Genomic DNA, 23,309 nt, shown 5'->3' on the forward strand with positions numbered 1-23,309 from the left:
CTAACGATAAGGAGTGGAATTATCTTCTAGCGTTTTTATAACCTCTAGGTGACTTTAACTCACTAGTAAATAGGTATTATGTTTTTTTTTTCATCTCAGACCTTGAAAATTGAGGTAGAATATTATTGAATATTATTTTATGATAAACTTTTTTTGACCAATATTTAACTTGTAGATTACAAGGAAATATTTGGTCTTAGCCAATAGAAAATAACATCATACATTTCTTATTTGGTTCCAAGAGGCTTTCAGGGATAAAAAAATGTTATTATTATTATTATGTTGGATTCAATTGTGCGTATTTGAATCACACTGGTTTCGCCAATGTCGAGTGTTTAAAGAGACACAGTGGACAGTGGAATTTGATGTTCGGCCGGTTCACAAAACCTACGAAAGTTCATTCACAAAACCTACGAAATCCACAGGTCTTGGCTGACTATAGTCCGTATATTAGCATAAATTATACAACCTTCAGAAAACTAACTCTCGTATTTTTTCATACATCTGCCTATTCACATTCAAACACGTACGTATCCAACCGTCTTTGTCATTTCAATGCAGTTGTCCTCACATTTCTTTTTCCATCCGTTACCATGAGGAAAATACCTTCCCACCCCAATAAATGCTCCCGGCGGAAATGAAAAAGTAAAGAGCTAGGTTTTTTATTTCTGCAATTTTAGCCGGGGCATTTTATGAAATAATTTTGAGCTCAAGACTCTCGGCCTAAAGTGAAATTAAATTGTGAGCAGTCTTGTTGCGACTTGATGAAAATAATGAGACATTATTTGTATAGCTACAGCATGTCAGGCTGAGTACTGTGGCTTCTTAGGTAGTTTTAATAAACGTATTTGCAATTTTACAAGTGGTAGTTAAATGTTTATCCTTTAGAATTGCTTGTTCATAAAATCAAATTACAGATTATGAAAATCTAAGCACTTCTTGTCCACCTTCAAGTATACAATTATGCCACAAAATAAATACTAAAATCAAAATCAAAAATATTTAATTCAATTTAGACAACTGGTGGCACTTATGAACATCAACTATCTATATATATAAAAATGAAACCCGTTTCGCGTTGTCACGGCATCACGTGTGAACGGCTGAACCGATTTCGATAATTCTTTTTTTTAAATGTTTGTGGAAGTCCAAGGATGGTTCTTACGGAAAAATAGTAAATAAAAAAGGTAGCCCTTATGGGGCACTTTACATGTCTTCTTATCTTTTAGGCCCTACCAGCGCTTCGAGACAAACATAATATATTTGTCTCGAATGGCAAGTGCTGAGAAGAAACGCCGGAACAAACTCAGTCAGCACACTCGTATTACAAACCGAAACTGAAAACTTGATTTAAAATCTAAGCCTATAGTGAAGCCTGTTGATAATTAGATATTTTCATATGTACATACGTTCAACGCGTCGTTCATAATACAGCAATATTTTCGTCTTTCTCCGCTGAAACAAAGTTTCCTCGCAACGATCGAAAATCTTTCTGCCTCTGTTTCATAAATGTACGGGCAGCCGTTCCGGCGAAGGGCCGGCTCGTTAGTCTATATTGCGATACACGCTACGACGCACAGTGGTTCGCATCCATACAAGTGGTTGGACTTATCCGCCAATCCAAATACTACTACTACATTTAAAAAATAAAAAAAGATACGAATAGTTTTCTACTTGTAATTTATATGACATGAGAAATGCTATACCCGTAGTAATTTTCAATTAAAGTCAGAATGTTCAAGTTACTAAAATAGGAACTTTGCATGGAAAACAACACGATAACATTTATTTGTTGTCACTTATCATTAATATTGACAATAAATGCCATTAAAGCACTCTTTCAGAGATGTGACGAAAATACACCACACCTTTCTCAGACACAGAAAAGCTAGTTTCATTTCCAGCGAGGGCAAAATTTTCACGCCCTACATTTTTTTTTATCCACAACACAGAAGCTCTTGGCCTGCATCTCACCTGATGGAAAGTGATGATCGGGATCTTATTTTATTCAATTTTATTTTATTCAGGACACAGTACTTCAGCTTTGCACGAATAGAAATTGTAATTCTGGAACACGGTGGCACGAACCACTGTGCGGCCGGTCGCAGATTTGGGAACAGTTGGCGCAACCATCCCCGTAGGATGGTCTGTTAATGGGATCATGATGGCGGCGATAAAATGAATAGTAGCTGTAAAAACTAACAGGAAAATGTTTAGATAAAATACTGATGTATGAGACCCTTTTTATACCCTTTTTATATTGTAAGCAAAAATAAGGTAAGGTTTCACTTATGTGGAAATTAGGTAAAATAATTTGGTGCTGATTACCTTAACTTTTATTTAGTACAGTTCGACTGCTTACACAATTGCGAACTGAATAATAACTAATAGAATAGCAAAACTGGTAACTAACTTTGGTTGATGAAACAAGTCCTATTACGCTTCAAATACAAAATTTTTGATAAAAAAATCCTCGAAGTCGCGAAACGTCGGAAGTTTTCTGAGTCTTTTCAATGAAAATTGTCTTTAAAGTTAGGTCCTAATTAATTGGAATCCAGAGCTGTGAGTGTAAAATATAAAAAGTGTTATGTAGTCTGTGGTTTTAGTGTCTGGTGTTCTGTGATGCGTAGTGTATTATTGAGCGTGATAAAACAAAAATGCTGTTGTGATTAAGTAAATATTACACACATATTTTAAACATAATATTATTTATTATTTACACACATATTTTAAACATTTATATTTTACTTTAAACATAGGATTTTCCCTATTGTATACAAATTAGCTGATAATTATTAACAATTAAACGAATTAACTAGTCCCAAACCAATGAGGATCATTTCGATTTTTAGCTGTGAATGCAGATTTATAGGGCTAAGAAATCCTTAATACACAGTGCAAAAATTTTTGTTCTACGACAAAAATTGACGAAGTTATGGCCAAATTACTAAAAAAGTTCACTGACCGCCCGGCGCGGGGACGATGACGTCATTATATCCGATCCTAACGCTGCCGGCGTACTGCGTGGATAGAAAATAATTTTTTCTAGCCAAATTATCAGTTTTAGAGAAAAACTTGTAATGACATTTATTCATCAGAATAAAGTAAGCTATCGATAGGTAATTTTTAAAAATGGAAATTGTGAAAAATAACGCAAAAAATCCATACGCTCATACGATTCAATGGCACGCAGAGACGCGATTGGGGTCTCCGCGGTGGTATATTTGGCGATTTATTCAAATAAAGTGTACATAAGTGTTGTTAGAGTCATATCTTCTTCCAAGTAAAATATAAAAATGTATAAGTATTAATTTATTTACTTCTAACAATGTATTATTATGTTCAATACAAACAATCATTAAGTTACACTCACCCCAACCGCGTCTCCGCATTGCATCGAATCCTATGAAAATGTGGTTTTTGGACATAGCAATACTTATTTTTCACAATTTTTATTTTTAAAAATTACTGGTCGATAGGTTACTTTATTTTGAAGAATAAATGTTATTAAAAGTTTTTTTCTAAAACTGATAGTTTAGCCGGAAAAAAATAATTTCCATCCCATTAGTACGCCGGCTGCGCTCGATTCGGATATAATGACGTCACGCGGCCTTGCGTACGTTGACTTTTAGCGGCAAAAACGGCCTATGTTTATTACTTAATATCTTCGTAAGTAATGGTCCGATTTGGATAATTCAAAAAGATATATCTTTCTTATGTCTTAAAGATTAACGTAGATACTAGTTTTATTGAATTTTCTACAACAGTACTGATCCTCATTAGCGCTCGCAAATTAAATTAAGTAGGACTCGAAATAATACTAATGTTTTAACCAATGTTTAAATACGCTTCAGTCACCGTAATTAGCTCAATACAATAATTGAAGCAATTTACTGAAACTTTTTAATATAAAACCTTAATGCATTGATTTAGGTAGATTTTTGTTTTCATAAACATGAACCAAAGGATTTGGAATTTTAACTGCATAAAAATAAAGACGATACCAAACTTTCCCCTTTGCACAGATAAAAAACGTGACGTGTAATTTATTTGTGGCCAAGTCACTGGCCAGTAATTATTCTTTTTTGCGTTGGACCGGTTTTTGTTTTTGTAAACACTTTTTCTTGGCAAGAGAACCCGAACTAAAGTCCTAAGTTAAATGTGGATATTTTGACAAAAGAAACTTCTTTTGTTTCAGAAGCCGATTACACACTGGACGATTCGTTTTGGAATGAAGAAAGCCCAGTCGGTAAGTCTGAAGTAATAAACTAACCCCTGTTTATCATGACATCTGTCTTTCATTAACAAATATTCAATAGTAAAATGTAAAGTTTCACTCAGCTTAATCTGCCTAAATCAATGCCATAATTTTATTAGTTAGGATATTTTATTTTTGCTAAGCTTCAATTTGAAATCACAATAAGTTGAAATAGAAAAATGGCCGTTCATTTCAAACGCCATTCCAACTTTCCACCAACCGCCATTGCTGTAAAACCAGAAACCTATTCGAACCGTTCCAAATTCAAATAAATAGATGTAGCAAACGCGCATTTGCACCAGAGACTCGGGATTGCATCGGGACACTCAAGTGGGGCGCTTAGTTTTAAACATGTCATTTCGATTGGAATCTGCGCGGCTTCTGTTGATCGTCCCCAATAAGTGGATGTTTTTTATAGTACAAGCTTTGCTTAGTTTGGGGCTAGCGGCGCAGTGTAAAATGTTCAAGGATATTTATTATTTATTTATTTATTATTTTATCGAATAAAGTTTACCGGTGTATCGATACTATTTTGAAAAATAAGAAAACAAAAAAATTGAAAAATGAGTTTCGAAGAATAAAATAAATTAAACTTTTGGACTAGAAACCTGATCTTTCTATTAACTTCCCATGAATAAGTTGACCATCATAATTCATTACAACCGCTATCGTCACATAATAATATTGCATAAAGCATTAGGTACACTTTGCATGTCAAGCAAGTATCTTTTGTTAGTAATGAAACTAGCAACTCTACATCTGATTAATACAGTGCTTGTTTTATGAACAACTTCGATAATCTTATTAATTTTTGCAGGAAATATGTCATTTGAACCCTTTTTTGCTTAACGACATTCGACTGTACCTCAATTCCTCTCCGAAACTTTTTTCAAAATCACCAACACCTGAAAATTGCTAACACCGATCCTGAAACCTATTTTTCGGTACAAAACCCGAAAAATCTGCATGAAATATGAGCTCATATTCAAAGGACAATGCGAGCAGAACCGGGTGGCGACTGTTACACGGCGACTTCCCGCCCGTTAGGTTCCCGGATATCCCGTTCCCCCTTCCCCCCATTTTTACCCTGCCGGTGATAAAGAAGGATGTATAGTGCCCTTGCCAGGATTCTGGGAGTTGTCTATGGATTGATGTCGAACTTTATATTGGGTAGCTTTTTTAGTAATCATTATAATGATTAAAGTTACCGTTATTTAAAGTTGCCAAAAACAATTACTGAAGTTTTACAAAAGAAAACAAAAGCACGTAGAGGTGACGATGACGAGATTCAAATGTTTATTTCAGATATGAAATTCATATTAATTAGATAATTTACATTTAACAGTCTGTATTAAATTTTAAGTAATTTTTAATTGAATTTCATCTACAATACTTTTTGTAGCGAGATTTTATCAGTTATCAAAACGTTACGTATTAGTTACCTACATTCAACGTACACTCACATTTGAAGCATCCATAAGTTAAATAAACAAAAAACACTATTTTGGGTCCTCCATTTCGCACTCTTATCATTATACAGACGACAGTACGTCAGAAAATAATATACATTTTTGTTGGAATCTGAACTCTATTGCAACTACATAAAACCGCAAAGTTTACGTCGATTTGCCGTCTATACTTATATCGTGACCCGCTAAAGGTATAGGCCTAAGGGCGCACGCACGTGACTCGGCACGCGTGTTCGTGTGACATCACGCACAACGCAATATCATGCCCCAACTTTGTGAATTTTTCAAAACAATTTTTATTGGCACGAGCTTATGAAGCTCAAATTGAAGCAGAAAATGTAGGGAATAGAAGCATTTTCAATTTTTATGTGACGTGCGTTATTATAGTATTTATGTTAATGATGATAATTATTTATTTAAGAGTCGCATGCACTACGCACTACACGTTATTGTTGCATAGTCATAAAACTTATATTGACTACCAAAAACTCTACAAATCGATTCAATTTCATACCATGAATGAGAAAATAAACATAATTTGAATTTCTTCATCACCATCGCTTCAGTCAATTGCAGTTTACAGGTGAACAAAGCATCAAAAGAAAATCATCAAAATAATAAAATCTCTCGGATGTTTTTACCAACCATAGGGCCAATTTTTAGAGTCATCGCTTCTAAGAGGCTTTTCACCGAGGCGTGTGGTCTCCACTCCAAATGACTAACAACATTTATTCGCTTTTGCCATATTCAGAATTCAGAATCCACATTACAAATCTACGCCACATTCCTGCCTCACATTCAAAGCTGATATATCAAGTTCCCGAATACCTTGGAGTTATACAAAGGATTTCGCATTGCTCAAAATAATTCCTAAATCTCAATTCATTTGAAACTGGATTCCGTCGCCACATCAAAGCTATCTCGCAGTTTTGATTTGAAACTAGTTAGAACCGGTTTGAGCTTGTTTGAAGCGGTAACGATTCCGGTTTTAGTTGAGTTTTCTCCTTTCTCGGTATAGTTTTTATTGTGTTTAGAAGTTGCTGAGAACTTTACAGCGTTAAAAATGCTGGAATGCTTTTGAGAAATACGAATTGGCATAACTACACATACAAATAATTTTGTACGAACAGTAACTTTCGTACTTACTCTATTTTTCCATCTACAGTTGTGTGAACTCAGCCGAATCGACCATTTTCTTCACACAATCACAAAATATTCATTTCGCGCCAACGAAACAATATAACAATGGCGTTCAGTAATTCTATGCGTCAAAGAGTCGCGTTTTCCAGATTGTATTCAGGCGCAATCTCCACGATTTCTTGACAAAAACATGGGCACAATCAATGTTTAAGGCAGTACCTAGGTTTTTTTTTCACCGCGGTCACAGAATGTTTTATTTAATAAAAAATCATTCGTTTTATCGCACATCAATCAATATATTTTATATTAGATATTGTACAGTGCATAAAGTGCCGTTATTTGCACTCGGACGCTGCCTGGCCACTAAGAAAAACTATATTCTTTTTTCATCGCCAATATCGATGTTCTTTTGTTTCTCTTCTTGCCATGACCCTCACGCTACCTAATATTCACGTCTTACTATATTGTCATATCGAGTATTATTAACTTCGATATCCCGAAGCACATAAAGTATACGTCACATTAAGACTCATCGAGTCACTACATCCTCCATCATTACTGTGTATATTTGTATTATGTAAAGAATGAAGTCGTTTGCATGCAATGTAGCATTTCAATACGTCGCCAATAAAGGGCGGGTGTCAGAGCGAACTGAACGAGACGTGGGAAAGGTTGCTGAGCAAATGACGACGCTTTAAAATGTTTCTGTCATTTCAAATTGTTGATACGTTAACAGTTAACGCTAGTGCTAGCATGTTATTGAACAGTTCTAATCTCAACTCATAGTGAACACTAGTAGCCAAACAGTTGAGGTGAGGCGCATCATAGTGTTTACATCTAGTAGGCCCAAAGAGCTTTTACATTTCTAAGGCTGACTTGCACCATCTAAAACGTAACCATAACGATGACCGGTGTTTTCAACCGACTTCAAAAAAAAGGAGGAGGTTCTCAATTCGACCCGTATGTTTTTTTTTCTATGTTTGTTACGCGATAACTCCGCCAATTATGAACCGATTTGAACAAATCTTTTTTCGGCGTATAGGTAATACCTCAAGGGTGGTCCCATTTAAATTTAATAATAGAAAAAACAACCACCAAGCGTGGAAAATTGAGGATGAACTTTTTTATACGCAATATCTCCGCCGATTATAAATCAATTTGAACGATTATTTTTTTGTTGAATAGGTATTATCAAAAGGGTGGTTTCATGCGAATTTGAAGAAAATATTTCACCCCCAAGGGTGGAAAATTGGGGATGAACTTTTTTATACGCAATTTTTAGTTTTTTTTTGTGTTCACGCATTTGAAGTCGGTTTTATTTTTTTTAAAAGTTAATTATATGTATGGAGTTTGACAGATTTTTTACTTTTGTTAATGTTTAAGTAAGATCATGCAACTCAGCCTTAGAAATGTAAAAGCTACGCTAAGCTAAGCTGTAAGACTACTTTAATTTTATGGTCCAGTTCCATTAAAAAAGTTAAGGTGTATGTTACTTAAGATTCAGATTCATGATTGCTAATAAGGACATTAAATGTTTAATAACTACACAAATAAACTCAAATATTAAACATACGTCGATTAAACAATTTGATGCGAAACCAATAGCAATCAAATATTAATTTGATTTCGCAGTCTAATTAAATTTCAATTTCATCAACCAAATACAAATAAGTCTGATCGTATTTCTCGGAAGAAGCACATGTACCTATCTCATTATTTTACAAATTGCCTCGAATCAAATCCAGATTTGAACAAGAATTTATTAGAGACACGTATAGGGTTCGTATACGTATTCATGAAAATATATATCAGTGCTTTTTATATAGAATTTGACAGATTTTGACGTTTTTTAAAGTTAAATTAAGATGGTGCAACCGAGCCTTGGACGATAAAACACAATATAGTCAACTGGACTGACGGTTTAACACATAAAACAGTGCAGGGGGTGTAGTGTGAGTTTACATCAAACGCATTTGATATCGATAGATTTTAGTTCTTGAAAGTTTCCGCTAGGGACGCTGTACAATTCGTCATACATTGAGGCTGGCTTGCACCATCTTACTTAAACTTTGACAAACGTCAAAAATCTGTCAAACTTCATACAAAAAACACCGATTATCGTCAAAGTTACGGTCAAAGTTAGGTGGTGCAACTCAGCCTAAATGTCACTTTTGATGTAAACTCAAACTACGCCCCCAGTTTTTCTGTAAACATGGTTAAAACTTAGCGCAGTAGTTATAGGAGCCAGGTGTGGCATCGGCGTGACTTCAGACCAAGTTACACCACAAGTTCTTTAGTTTGTTGTGGGGCCTTGTAAAGTGGAAAAATTGAGGAAATTTCAAAGCTTCTTGAGGGAGTTGAAGATTTTTATAACCTCCTGAGTTTATTAGGAGGTTTTGAGGGAATTCTTTAAGAGCATGGGAAGTATTTTACACTACCGGTGTTTTAATCATCATGTATTAAAAGCTTTCATTTATTATATTAAAGAACTGTTGGGTTTATAAATAAATTAGAACTCTTTCACACCGAACAGAGACCGTAGATTAAAACATCCAAACCCGAGAGTCGTCAAGTTTTTCACTCGAAAAAATCGTGTCATTAAAAATGAGAATAAATCCATCGTGAAAGTAACACAAAACACAAATTAATTACAAAGGTCCGGACTAAGGCCGGCATAATTTCAACTTTTCGCCACAATCTTCAACTCAAAGTTTGTGGCCGGATTTTTTGCGGCTCAGTCGGAAAGTAAACAATCTTATTTTTAACGGGAGCAGAGGTCACAGTTAAAACGGGAGGTTTAATCTACATATTTATCACATCTAATGACATTGTAATGATTTCGTTTTCGTTTGCGACCCACGGCTTTCGCGAGCTTATAGGCCTGTGTATAGAAACGAAATTAATAATGAATCTATACTCGGGAATACATTTATGCCTGTGATTGGTTTAATGTGAGTATAGTTTGGGCATCGGACTGCCAAACAAACAAACCACTATTAATCTTATGCTACAGAATCTTTCCTTGATTTTGATCAACATTGATAGGTATTTTGAATTTCATTTCAGATTACTGTAATTCCATTAGAGTTCATTGCAAATCAAATAATTAACAGTGGATCTTCTAGTTAAAACGACCGAATGGTAGGATCAAAGTTTAAAATTTACGCTTGGGATCGCAAAAGTGTTTTTTATAATTCATTTTGTGTACGAAACGCAACGCACTGCCTCTTTCAATTTTCGGCTATTCTTCACCCAAAGCGTAACACAATAACAATTTTGCCCAAAACCGGGTTCTGCTAAGACCCGATAAACTGGCCCGTAACAAAGCGGCTATGCATTCGATGCAACTCTCAAAGCTTTCAGCTTGACACAAAGTGGTCAAGGGCCGTGCCCTCTGCACGCCTTTGTGTGCTGTTAGGGCGCAGACATATTGACGGGCACACGGTAATAGTAAAACAAAAATTAGTTGCTGTGGAGGGAGATTTAACGCCGAAACAATGACTGAACGAAACTCACAACTATGTTCAATTTCATAGATTCAAGCTTTTGATTCGTTATACCTACAATATTATGACCAATCACAAGCTTGACTGTATGCTATTTCTTCCTAATAATTACTTAGGAATTGATTGGTGGCAGGGCTTGTTCTAAGTCCGCCTGGCTAGCTACCACCATACCTAATACCTAAGTCTGTCGCTATAACAACAATGTTAACATCATTGTTGTGTTCCGGCAGTTGGAAGTAAGGTACCCAGTTCTTCCGTGGTTAAGGTTAAGGATTCCGAGTGAAGCTCGCTTCCACCTTCGGCCTGATCATCACTCCGATACCATCAGGTGAGATACAGGCCAAGAGCTTCCTTGATTGTGGATAAAAAAAAATATTAACTCTTGATTACTCAGGTGCTGGAAATCTTACTAATACTTGACCTTCTTGGTTACCTGGTATTTTGCTTGCCAGGCTAAACACTAGCGTGATTGAAAAATCCCCTTAAAGACCCAAATGCCAGAGATGCAAACAAAAAGACGTAAGTAGCCATTATTTTGAGCTCTTTAAATCACTCCGAATAGGTAGGGGTTATGCCTTGATCACACGTACCGAGCAACCAGCCGAGACAGTGTATGAACATTACGCCAAGTGCGCTCGGTCGAGTTTTTTGGCGAGTCAGCTCCCACAACTCACCCAACTCTCTCGGCCTAGTAAACATTTTACTGTCTCGCCCGTTTACTCGGTACGTGTGATCAAGGCTTTATTAGTAGCTTGCTTCCAGCACAAATCTTTTATTTAGTCATGATTTTGCGTAATCATATAAATAAAATAACAGATATTTAATTACCGAAACAATATACGAGTATTAACAAGATTGATGATTAATGAATTATTATTTTTATAAAACACAATGAACGAGCAGGTATCAATTACATACGTGCTCTGTATTTTCGCAATAATTAAGAACGTTCGAATTAATTAAGTATTGAAATGGAATATCATCCGAGCGGAAAATAAATATGAAGTTAATGAATTAACAACATTATATGGTTACGAAATTTAAAAGCTTTTCACAAATTAATATTTCACATATTCTTAAAAGTCGAGTATCTACTGATTTCATGCAAATGCATTATCAAATAACAACATGGACTGAGAGATGTAATGTGGGCAAGGCTCGGTGTACCGAGTTGTGGTCTGGATGCGGGCAATTGCAGGTCCGGTGGTTGTGAATCTTTTGATTAGTGGAGATACTGAGATACTTTTGATTAATGTTTTTGTAAGCTGTGACGACTTATTATCAAGACTACACAGCTCCTTTTCTGCAGATGAGAAAAAAATGTAAAAAAAATACAAAGATACTTGCAGAAAAAATGAGTGAGTTTCTTCCGCCACTTTTCAGCACCAGCCCATATGTTGTCCTGGTTATAGGAGTGGTTATAGGGCAAGCTGTTTGGAACGTGTATAAGTGACCTGGAAATGGTCTAAGAACTGAATAAAAACTGTGACTTTGAAAGATTTGCTTCATAGAAAAACAAATAAGACGTAATTTTAAATGTTACAGATTTCGACTTTTGTTACATTTGTTGCGGTTGTGGATGAGCCCTAAACAGATAAGTTATGCATGGGGCCGTAAGTGCGGATGTTACAATACTAGCATATTTATCGCGTGCGGCTGAGCTTTCGGTTGAGCTTTGTGCTTTGAACTTGCTATTTTTAAGCAACTGAGTGTACTTTTCGTTATCATAATAAAATATGATGTTTAATGTATTTAGTGGGCTATGTAAACTTTAAATTGCCCGATGGTTGATGAGATAGGGTTAAAATTACACTGGGATGTAGAAAATCGCTTTTCTTGTCTATTAGCAAAAGTAAAAGACTAATCTTAGGACTTTTGCAACAACATTTACTTATTACTCTGCTATTTATTTTAATTTGCTATATATATCTTCTTGACTGAACACATAAAATATGCAAAACACTAGACTAAAAAATTGCATTTTTCCAGAAGAATGGGCTCGGAAAAATTACCATAAAGTATTTTCGCCCATGACCACTCTTGTCCAGGATACCTGAGTTGCACCTGCCAATCGAATGATCGGAATCACTCGATTCGACAGCACTCGATTAAGCGTCCGTCACTCGATGCCGCGTGTCATCTGTATGACGCCTCCAATTTACATATGGCGAGCGAAATGCAAATGGCGAATGACATATCAGAGGCCGATCTGCTTGAGACATGTTAAATTAAAATCGAGGGGGCTTATTAAAAATTAAACGGGAGTTGAAAACTTGTAATAACACCAGAAATAATTTAACAATGACGGCCGCCTGGCCTAGCGGTTTACTTGCTAAAATATTATGGTACGTAGGTTGCAGGTTTTTATCCTACTGGAGACAAATTAAATGTAACGAGCATGTGCATTTTGCTTTTGGAGTACAAGCTTTGCTTCTTTAGAATCTAGGTGATTGTCTTCATTGTATGACTTTTTACACTCTTAATCATGTCACTGATCAGTTTAAACTAAAAAATAAAATAAAAAACTACTAGGATATAAACTCTAAAGTGCCTTCTTCTACCACTAGTCCAGTCAATAAAGCATTATAGATGGAAATCCGTGGAACACAATTTTTGACTTCGGGACTTTATTTAGACTAGTTAGGAGGTGAACATAGCAAAAGTCCCCGCCCTTAGCCCTTGAGCCGGCGGGGTGAGGGGGGTTTAAAGGTACCACTTTTCGGTTTTTCGCTTAATCCTATAAACTATGCGTCCTAGTGACATGACTACTATGAACCAAAAAAAGCTTATTCAATTTGCTACAGGTGAGATAGTCAAGTTTTTCTATATCTTGTATAGTTTTTGCGGCATCTGTTCTAGAAGGTCTGTAATATTGGAAATTTTATTTTTGTCTTACATGTTCCCATCAAGAGAAAATCGACTAAATCAACATTGAGCAAATATTTTAGACATGGGGAAGCATGTTAAGCCTAGTTCCAGGGAGAGGACTGCACTGTGCGTATATTTAGACGAATCAATTGGAGCCACTTTTGACTCCACATCACTCAAAAACTACTGTGCATTAACACTTCAAATTTGGCTCATGTGTTGAGACTTGCAAGATAAACATCAGCTTCAAATTTCATAAATATACCTCAAACGGTTCTTTAGGTATCGACGTCCAAAAATCTACATATCTGACCTATAGACCAAATTCTAACAACTTCCAGATGACCTTGAAGGTTCAAATTTGGCATATAGATAGGTAGATGTGTAAATACAAAGGAACAAATAAAAAACCAGTAAATTTTAACATTTTACATTTTTAGATAGATTTTAGTATTCTAAATGTCGATTTTTGAACGTCAATACCTAAATAACCGTTTGAGGTATATTTATGAAATTTGAAGCTGATGTTTATCTTGCAAGTCTCAACACATGAGCCAAATTTGAAGTGTTAATGCACAGTAGTTTTTCAGTGATGAGGAGTCAAAAGTGGCTCCAATTGGGTCGTCTAAATATACGCACGGTGCAGTCCCCTCCCTGGAACTAGGCTTAACGTGCTCCCGCATGTCTAAAATATTTGCTTAATGTTGATTTAGTCGATTTTCTATTGATGGGAACATGTAAGACAAAAATAAAATTTCCAAAATTACAGACCTTCTAGAGCGGATGCCGTGAAAACTATAAAAGATATAGAAAAACTCGACTGTCTCACCTGTAGCAAATTGAATAAGCTTTTTTTGGTTCATAGTAGTCATGTCACTAGGACGCATTGTTTCCGAGGATTAAGAGAAAAACCGAAAAGTAGTACCTTTAAACCCCCCTCTCCCCGGCGGCTCAAGGGCTAAGGGCGGGGACTTTTGCTATGTTCACCTCCTAACTAGTCTAAATAAAGTCCCGAGGTCAGAAATTATGTTCCACGGATTTCTCTCTACACCGTCGTTAAAGCATTCATTGACTGGACTACACTAGCCACTTTGTTTTTGAGAATTTATAGACCGTCTTACGCGTTTTTTGAATTGTAACAATAATTGAGTTCGACATTAATCCTATTTCATAAGCTAAAAGAATCTGTTTTGTCTGACACACGCCGTGCCATTTTCCGCTATTTGCCCCCTTTCCACGATAAAAACGAATTGTAACGTAAACAAAGGCTTTCAAATTTTCCTTCCTGAAACAAAACAAAATCTGCCCAACGGCTGTATAATTAGAGTTACTTATGCAGTGTAATAAATTCGTCTAAATACATTCACGTACGAGCCGCGCCGCGGAGCGTGCGAGGCAAGCAGGCGTGACGACCCTCCCTCTGCTGTATTTTGACGTACGGGGACATAAATTGTGGAGGACGAACTAAGTATTCTGGCGAATTTGGATTCGCAAATAATTATAGTGCAATGAGGTTGGTGCTGCCCACGATTTTCCTAACACTATTTCAGAGTTTAAGCATGAATTGTGAAAGATTATTGTTCAGTTTTAGTTATAAATATGCTAATGATTTTTTAATTTAAAAAAATGACACCTCTGGACTTACGCCAGTATTCACAAACATTACTATGAGGTCTCATAGTGCGCGTGGATGCACAGGGTGACACATGGACACACATCAGATCATAGAGCTTTATTCAACGCTGTGAATTCGATTTGCTGCTTCACTTAAGAAAGAATCGTTTTTGAATACGACCGTAAGAAATCAATCACTGTAGCAACTGTCTGTCTGTCTGTAGGTAGCCTCTAGACTTCTGTTAACACTTAGTAAAGATTAAGTCAGTCCCAGGGTATACTCGTAGTTTGAACTGGCATTACTCCCGTAACATAAATAAAGCTCTAAAAGATAAATAACTAAATTGAGCGATTTTAGGAAATGTGCAACATTTTCAGCACATAATAGCTCGTAGAGACGATGGCCGTTGGGGCAGAAAAGTTCTCGAGTGGCGACCACGGGCTGGAAGACGTAGCGTGGGCAGGCCTCCTACTAGGTGGACCGACGATCTGGTAAAGGTCGCGGGAAGAGCCTGGATGCGGGCAGCGCAGGACCGTGCATTGTGGAAAACCTTGGAGGAGGCCTTTGTCCAGACAGCATTTTATTGAAAAGAAAAAAATAAAACATGTTTTTGTAAAATTCATTTTGAGAAAAGGTGATAACAACCGTTAAGGCTCAATATTACATTATGCTTTAGAAACTGCTGACAGGCCCTTACTTTTAGCTTTAGCCTTTCTCGTCCACATTTTTTCGTCAAATTCGAAGTACAGATCTTTGAACCCTGCTAAAATAATTTCTTTTCGCATTTCACGCGTCTCGCAACAGAATCGATTACGGGAACGTCACGTACCGTAGGCTACGTTTGCTCGGGTGCAACGACATGCAAACGACATCGTCTCGCAATGGGAAAAATGCGTTTATTAAACGACATGGCGGAATAACAAATGCCGGTCGTTTTGATGGCTGATGGCCCGGCAAATACAATGTTCGCTCTGTAAAGGCGGGAATGTACATGCCAGTAAAACGGAAAAGTAGCTTGTATACTTAGTATCGGCATGTGCAAGTAACAAATCCTCAAGTGGATTAAATTGCAAGCAATTTTCGACGTTGTATTGTATTTCCAAATGAAAAAATTAAATCAAAGTTACGATGTACCTATTCGCTTGCCAGATACTTGCATGCCAGTTAGCTTTAACACGTGCAACTGTGCAAGTAACAAATCCTCAAGTGGATTCACTTCCTAGCAATTATCGTCCTTGTGTATGCCTCTATTAAAATCTCCAAATGAAAAATTGAAAATCAAATGCTGAGCGATCTACTTGCTTAAGTTTGCCAGATACAGGCGTGCTAGTTAGCATAATAATATACACAATGACAGTTTTGTATCGCCGTCTTAATGCCACGTTCAAGGGAACGGTTGTGAAAGTCTCGTGACGTCACGTTTGTTTAGAAAAAAGTGGGCAAAGCATGCGAGTCAGTTTGATGATCGGCGACCATGTTAATATTTTTGAAAATAAGCCTTTGTCCTTACCAAAGTATGGCCTATCTCTAAATAAAATTCACATAGATGGCTTCAGTGGTTTAGACGTACTCGTATAAAGAAGGCAGACAGATAGTTACTTCGGCATAATTATTATGGTATTTCATGGATTAAGTTCAAGCTGACAACGATTAAAATAGTTAACCGTTGTTGCTTGAACCAGCATTATACGTCACCTGGTGTATCGACGACGACGTAACCACGATGACATGCTTTAAATTTACGGCCATACTCAAAACTTTGAGTATAAAATAATACGTGGTAATCCTGCCAGACGAGCGTTAGTTTGTGAACCATAAAACTGAGATTGGAAAGTTATGGAAATTTACATCAGTTCAGATGCGAGTTGCTGAGTAAATCACCTTCTGGAGCTGATTATCACCATACTTAAGTCCCATTTTCAATGAACACTCGTAAATGGATAGAACACCTTTTGTTCCAGTCAAGCATTTCAATTGAAATACGAGAAACTCTCTAAAACTCATAAAAATCATCTATTTTCTTCAAAAAGGCTTTTAGAAGTGCTTTTACAAGACTCAGTATAACTTTAACCCAGTGTTTAGGGACAATAAATGGAGCCAGTGCTTAAAACTCTGGTCTCAAACCATAGGATCTAGTCTTGCAGACAGATGGCGACTTGAGCGCGACGTGGCGAGAATTCGGCACATACCTGACGTAACATCTATCAAATTGTATAGAAACAACCTGTTTATTTTCGATGCCACACTAACGTCAGCTATGAGGCAAAGGCATGACCTTACAGATATTTTTCTAATGATGCATTTTTATCAATATCCGTGCCTTTTCAAGATGAGAGTGAATAGGCACTTACAGGGCAGATGTGTACCATCTTAGACTGCGCATCCTACTTAACATCATGTGCGATTGTGGTCAAATACCTGCCTTGTTATGCATAAAAATATATCTAATATCATACAAATGATGGAACAGCAAGGATTGGGATCTTAAGTAGTTGTAATTAAATGGCTGAATATGTTGTATAGTCTTATGTTCTGTCGACTGTATACTAAACTGAGCATTATTATTAATCAGTCATCCAAAATCCGTCTGAGCTAGTGTTCATTCCATCTCGATAGCTTGTTCCAAGTTGAAACTTAATTTATTCCCAACTATACTAATTACAGTTCTCTTTAATCAAACTGTGTTGCCATAAACTGTTCTCGGCTGTAACTCCAGACTCACTTTACATAAATTAGTTGTAAATCCCTTTGGAACAGGTGCTCCTATGAACTTTTAGCTATTAAGGCATCGTTGTCTTGTTTGCCGAGATAGATGCTTATTGACAAACTTTGATTTTGTAGCTTGAGGTCCTGTGATAAGGTTTATATTTGAGTTCTAAAGAAAAGGAGTGTGGTAGTAATTGATATTAGATAATTTTAATAAAACTTTCCTTCAGATAAACTATCTAAAAATAGGCATCAGTCATTTTTAGTTTTCTGTGTCTTTTTGGTATTGAGTTTCATATTTAGATCATTTTCAAAACGATTTATTCTTGTAATATTGTCACTTTGAACCAAAATGAACACCCACAAAGGCATGTGCAAAAGCCATGATTAATTAATGTTAGTTTTATTTGTGTTCCGACAATTTAACAAGAAAATTTCCTTAAAGAAAACGTCGACAACTAGCCCAGTCACTTCCCGACCATCAACTTCAACAACTTCACTTAAACATTTTGAAACTGTCACAGAATCGCCTATTCAGCCCCGACAATGGCGGCATGTGTTAACGAAAAATTCTGTTATTACGAGGAATTTTCGCCATTCATCCAGCAATTTGCGGGACAAAGTATTTTTCGAGTGTAATTAATATGCGATAATTTGCGCCCCACTGCGGTGTGTTTAGGGGGAGGTATTGGGGAACGGGGTATTATAATTAGTGTAAACATAGTAATATGGTGCTCACCTATGTTTTGTGGTTACACGACTAATAAGGCTGAGTTGCACCACCTAACGTCAACAGTAGCTATAGCGATAACCGGTCTTGTTGTATGGAATTTGACAGTATTTAAAGTTTGTTAAAGTAAGATGGCGCAACCCAGCCTAAGTAATTTTGATGAAAATGCATAATTTGTTGGAAAAAAAACTCCACTATGGTGGTTTGGTTGGTGAACTAAAATGCACCGAGGTAACTAGATAATTCTTTTTCCTTTCTTCATAAATGTAGAAACATGAGAGGATAAATATTCAGACAAATAAGGCTTTCAATAAACCCCAAAATACGACCAGAATATTCACAAAACACGTCCAAAAAGGATAAAAGCCGTTCACGAAAAGATCCAAGCTGTATTGAGAAGTCATATAAATTACGACAACGTGCCTTACACGACTCAATTAACTTTAACCAGATGGTGAACCAAAAATACATCAAGAAAGCTTACACACGGAATGGTTTCACAACCAGTATAACTTGACCCCGCCTGGGCTTACCTCCCTCGCGGTTGGTAGTGGTTTTGTATAGATTCAGTGGGGCGGGAGGTCAGCTTATACTGGGCGGGCGGTCGCAGTATATTCAGAAACTTACAATGGTTCAGCGGTTGGTTTTTGATGAATTGCTTAATTAACGGAGCGTGGGTAAGCAAATGTTACAAATTATACACACTGTCACGTGGACTTGACGTTTTGGTGTTGCAGTTTGAGGTTAAAATAATGCGTATTTTGTTACTTTTAGGAGATTTTGATAAAGTACTTCAATTTGGTTATAATACAAATTTATATTGGACAGTAGTTTAGGGGAGACGCTTTAAGAGTTTACAAATGGCATTTACTGCTTGTAACTTATGAACTTTCATAATTATAAATAATTCATATTCACACTGGAATAATAATTAGTTATGACTTGAGCTTTTACAAAGGCCACATTGGTTTCTTTAAAACCCATCTATCAATACTATATAGAAATACCTACAATGAAGTATAATTTGTTTCGCTTAATTATCGAAACTAATTTCAATTTACAGGCACCAATAAATTAATAATTTTCTCAAGACTTAGCTGTGACATCTAAATGACATCGCCTCCTTCATAATATCTGAGACGACACATTACTGGGGCTTACTTTGTAAGAATCCCTATGCCAATGAGCAAATACCTATCAAAGTTTTGTAATTGGAATGGCGTGACAGACTCAATTAGGCACGTAGGGTAAGGGTGANAAACCACAACCTCTGGAAGGCAACAAAGTACCTCCCTCAAAGTGTTCTCCGCTTATAAGGTCCGGTAATACATGAGTGTGAACTGACAAGAAAAATCTCAGACCTTTGCTACATGACCAACCGGTTTATTTAAACCCATTGACACGGATAATCCAAAAAATCCATAATTCAATCAAAAAAATAAGATCAAGCATTGGACTTGATCCGAGACTTGCAGCTATGCCTGCCTTTGATTCCTACTGATGACGATGATTCATCCGACCGATTTCGGTCATGGTGACTTAGCTATCTTAGCGGCGCTGGTGCGCCCGAAGATGGCTTACATAGCCCATCTTCGCGGCAAACTCCTCGCACATTAAGAGTACCCGCCGCCAACATAATTATCACTGAATGGCGGCAGATGGACGGGATTTACATCATCGCGTTTTGCGTCGAGTTCAGTTACTTGTGCGCTGCTCTTTAAATTCGCAGACTCGCCTCTACACAACACAATCTCCCGCCATTCTAGGTGCTGTGCTGCCAAACCTTCCCATTGTGATTTGAGAGGGCCCATTTTGCATCTTTTCGTATGCTGCTTCTGGTCATTTTTGTGCTTTTGTAATCTGAGGAGTTGACCGCCATGTTTCCGCTTACCCTCCTCAAGTTCAAAGTAGAAGATTGATTCCTACTACGCTAATTGAGGGCGAAAGACGCAGGAGGACAAAGTGACTGACATAGCCCACAGAATAGCTCAAGTGGCAGTGGGCGGGGCACATATCTCGTAGAGCTGATGGTCGCTCGGGCAGTAAAGTTCTTGAGTGGTGACTACGAGCCGGAAGACGTAGCGTGGGCAGGCCTCCACTCGATGGACCGACGATTTGGGGACGGTCGCAGAAAGTGCCTGGATGCGAGCGGCGCAGGACGTCTTTCGGCTGAAACGAAAGAACTAACGCTAAGAGAGATGGCTTAGCTAAAGAAATAGCCAAAATGGACCCTCGTAAAGCACTTGCATTTGATCTGATCACCATGAAGTCCATGGTCTTGACAATGACCACACTGAATGAGAACCTCGCAAGTCTCTTAACTTTGGAAATGATCCATAAGGCTGGCAAGTCGCCTAACGAATTCTCTTATCGCTCAATTAATCTGACATTTGTATTGTTAAAATTATGGAAAAGGATCATTCTTGCTCGATTATTCCCTTGCCTAAGTATGACCCATGTAATATAGTAAACCCGAACATAAACTTTGGCAGAAACCATACCAACCATAATCAGTACAATGTTTGGAAAAGAAAGAATCCTGTACGTCTGCTTTCGCTGCGGCTTCAGCTGGGTTTATCATATAGGACTATTCTATGAAATTAAAAAGTACCTTCTAGCACACTTCTACTACCTCCTGATGGATTCTAATGATGACTGACCAAGTGGCGCATGTAATCAAGCCCCGAAGTCTCACCATATTATCATTTAAGATGTGAAACTTATCCTCCGGCCAATCTAGACCTCGACACATTGCTGCAGTCAACCTGCATTAAAATCCTGGACCGTAGGATGACATGGAAAGACCATAAATATAAATAAAACAGAACTGAATATAATATTCCACCGACAGTCAGCTAATCCAACATTAACTATGTGCCTCCAAAGAGCTCAAAATACATGTTAAGGGTACTTTTATCGGCACACTGGTACGCTCGCCTTTGGGAAATACACGAGAACCTGATGTCAGCCAAACCCGCTATCCAAATATCAAAGTATCTATGATCAAGAGAGCTAATTTACTAGGGTTTACCACTGCTCTAGTGGCTCAAACCCCAACCAACTGCAAATCACCTGATTAGTCTTAATGACAGATACTAAAAAAGCAGATTTAAAAAAAAACCTAATGAACAAAGGTCAAACAAGGTCACGCCGCCGACGCCGCCGCCGCCGAGGTCAAAAAGTCGGCGCGCCGCCGCCGGCCAATTGTATATCGGCGCCCACCTCTACTCTCTCTAGCGGTATCTAGAAATTTTGATACCGCGATGCAGGATTATAGGCGCGGAGGCGTGTGCCATAGTAAAGTCATGTCAACGCCATCTATTGGTGGTTGACTGCCACTAGTCTGTAGTTATGCGTCGATAGATGTCGCCACAACACTAACCTTCGCAGTGCACTGCCAGGTGCGCAGTTTACTCTACTGAGATGTGATAAGGTCGTCCATCCATCAAGTAAGTTTTTAGGTTTAGGTTCAATTCACTTAGCTGTTTCATCCATCAAGAAAGACAGAGAGATAGGACGTGGTAATCTAACTTGGTCGTCTGTCCACCAAGCAGATTGTTCATCAGATGCTTTAAGACGTAAAGTCGCTTAGGTTACCTTTTTAACCCTGTGGGTAAGGTTGCGTTCTAATCACGTGGGGTCACCAATGTGATTCAAGAATCATCCACATTAGGAAAGGAAGCTTTTTCTATTTATACTAGGCAGTGCAAAAAACTTTGATACCGCAATGCAGGATTGTACGCGCGGAGCCTTGTACCATAGTAAAGAAAAATCAGCGCCATCTGTTGGTGATTGACTGTCACTAGTTTGTAGTTATATGATAGACTAGCTGTGCCCGCGACTTCGTACGCGTGAAAACCCGTTTTCGCAACATTTTTCATTATTGCTCTGCTCCTATTGATCGTAGCGTGATGTTGTATAGCCTATAGCCTTCCTCGATAAATGGGCTATCTAACACTGAAAGAATTTTTCAAATCAGACCAGTAGTTCCGGAGATTAGCGCGTTCAAGTAAACAAACAAACTCTTCAGCTTTATAATATTAGTATACAGGGTGGAAACGATAAGTGATCTCATTCGATTATTTCTAAACTATACAAGACATCGAAAAACTGGTTACTAATCCTGAAAGAGCTTCACAAGCTCTATCCAACGGTACCAATATTAGGTTACAGAATTAACTGGATCTATCCGAAAATTTAATGTTTTCAGCCTCCATACTAAATGTATGCCCGCCAAACAAAATTAGAAGTATCTTTTTTTTTATTAAATATTAAACACTTAAAATGAACTCGTAAATTGCATTCTTATTTAAAATTATTCTTTGAAAACATTGGTTTTAGGCTTTACTTGCTATAATATTAACAAGACATGAGTGCCATGACTGTGGCTGTACTAAATGTATGGAAGCTGGAAACATTGTATTTTAGAATGGATCCAGTTTATTTTGTAACCTACTATTGGTACCGTTGGATAGAGCTCGTGAAGCACTTTAAGGATTAGTAACCAGTTTTTTAATATCTTGTATAGTTTTTAATATAATGTGGTTTTAATAAATGTATGGAAGCTGGAAACATTGAATTTTCGGATAGATCCAGTTTATTCTGTAACCTATTATTGGTACCGTTTAAAAGAGCTAGTAAAGCACTTTCAGAATTAGTAATCAGTTTTTCGATATCTTGTATAAGTAGTTTCGAAATAATCCAGTGGGATCACTTAACGTTTCCACCCTGTAGATGTCGCCGCAATACTTACCTTCATCCTTGCTCTCCCTAGCGTGTTCGGCGGCGGCGGCGCTTAAAGCGGCGGCGGCGGCGGCCTCCAACGCCAACGCCGCCGGAAAAGCCGCGCATAGCACGCCGGATCCACGCCCCCGGCCCGCCGATTCCAAGAAACTGGTCTCGATGGTGCGACTGTGTGAGGATATCAGGTTGGAGAGAGCTGTGAACAAGTTCTGGAAGAAAAAAATCATAACTCACTAAAAATAGTTATATCTAAAGCGAGGTTTAGGCTGCATTT

The 23,309-nt window shown here is 37.4% G+C and overlaps 1 protein-coding gene across 1 annotated transcript in view; it reads left to right on the forward strand.

Annotated features, from left to right (window-relative positions):
- The first annotated feature begins 4,218 nt into the window (after positions 1-4,218).
- LOC114354919 (disintegrin and metalloproteinase domain-containing protein mind-meld) overlaps positions 4,219-23,309 on the forward strand; it is a 445,529-nt gene continuing 426,438 nt past the window's right edge. The window contains exon 1 of the mRNA XM_028307519.1: positions 4,219-4,249. The gene's annotated coding sequence lies outside the window, so the exon portion shown is untranslated. The remainder of the gene's footprint in view (positions 4,250-23,309) is intronic.

This window comes from Ostrinia furnacalis, unplaced genomic scaffold (genome assembly GCF_004193835.3).
Source record: "Ostrinia furnacalis isolate ACB-3 unplaced genomic scaffold, ASM419383v2 OfSCF2274, whole genome shotgun sequence".
NCBI lineage: Eukaryota > Metazoa > Arthropoda > Insecta > Lepidoptera > Crambidae > Ostrinia > Ostrinia furnacalis.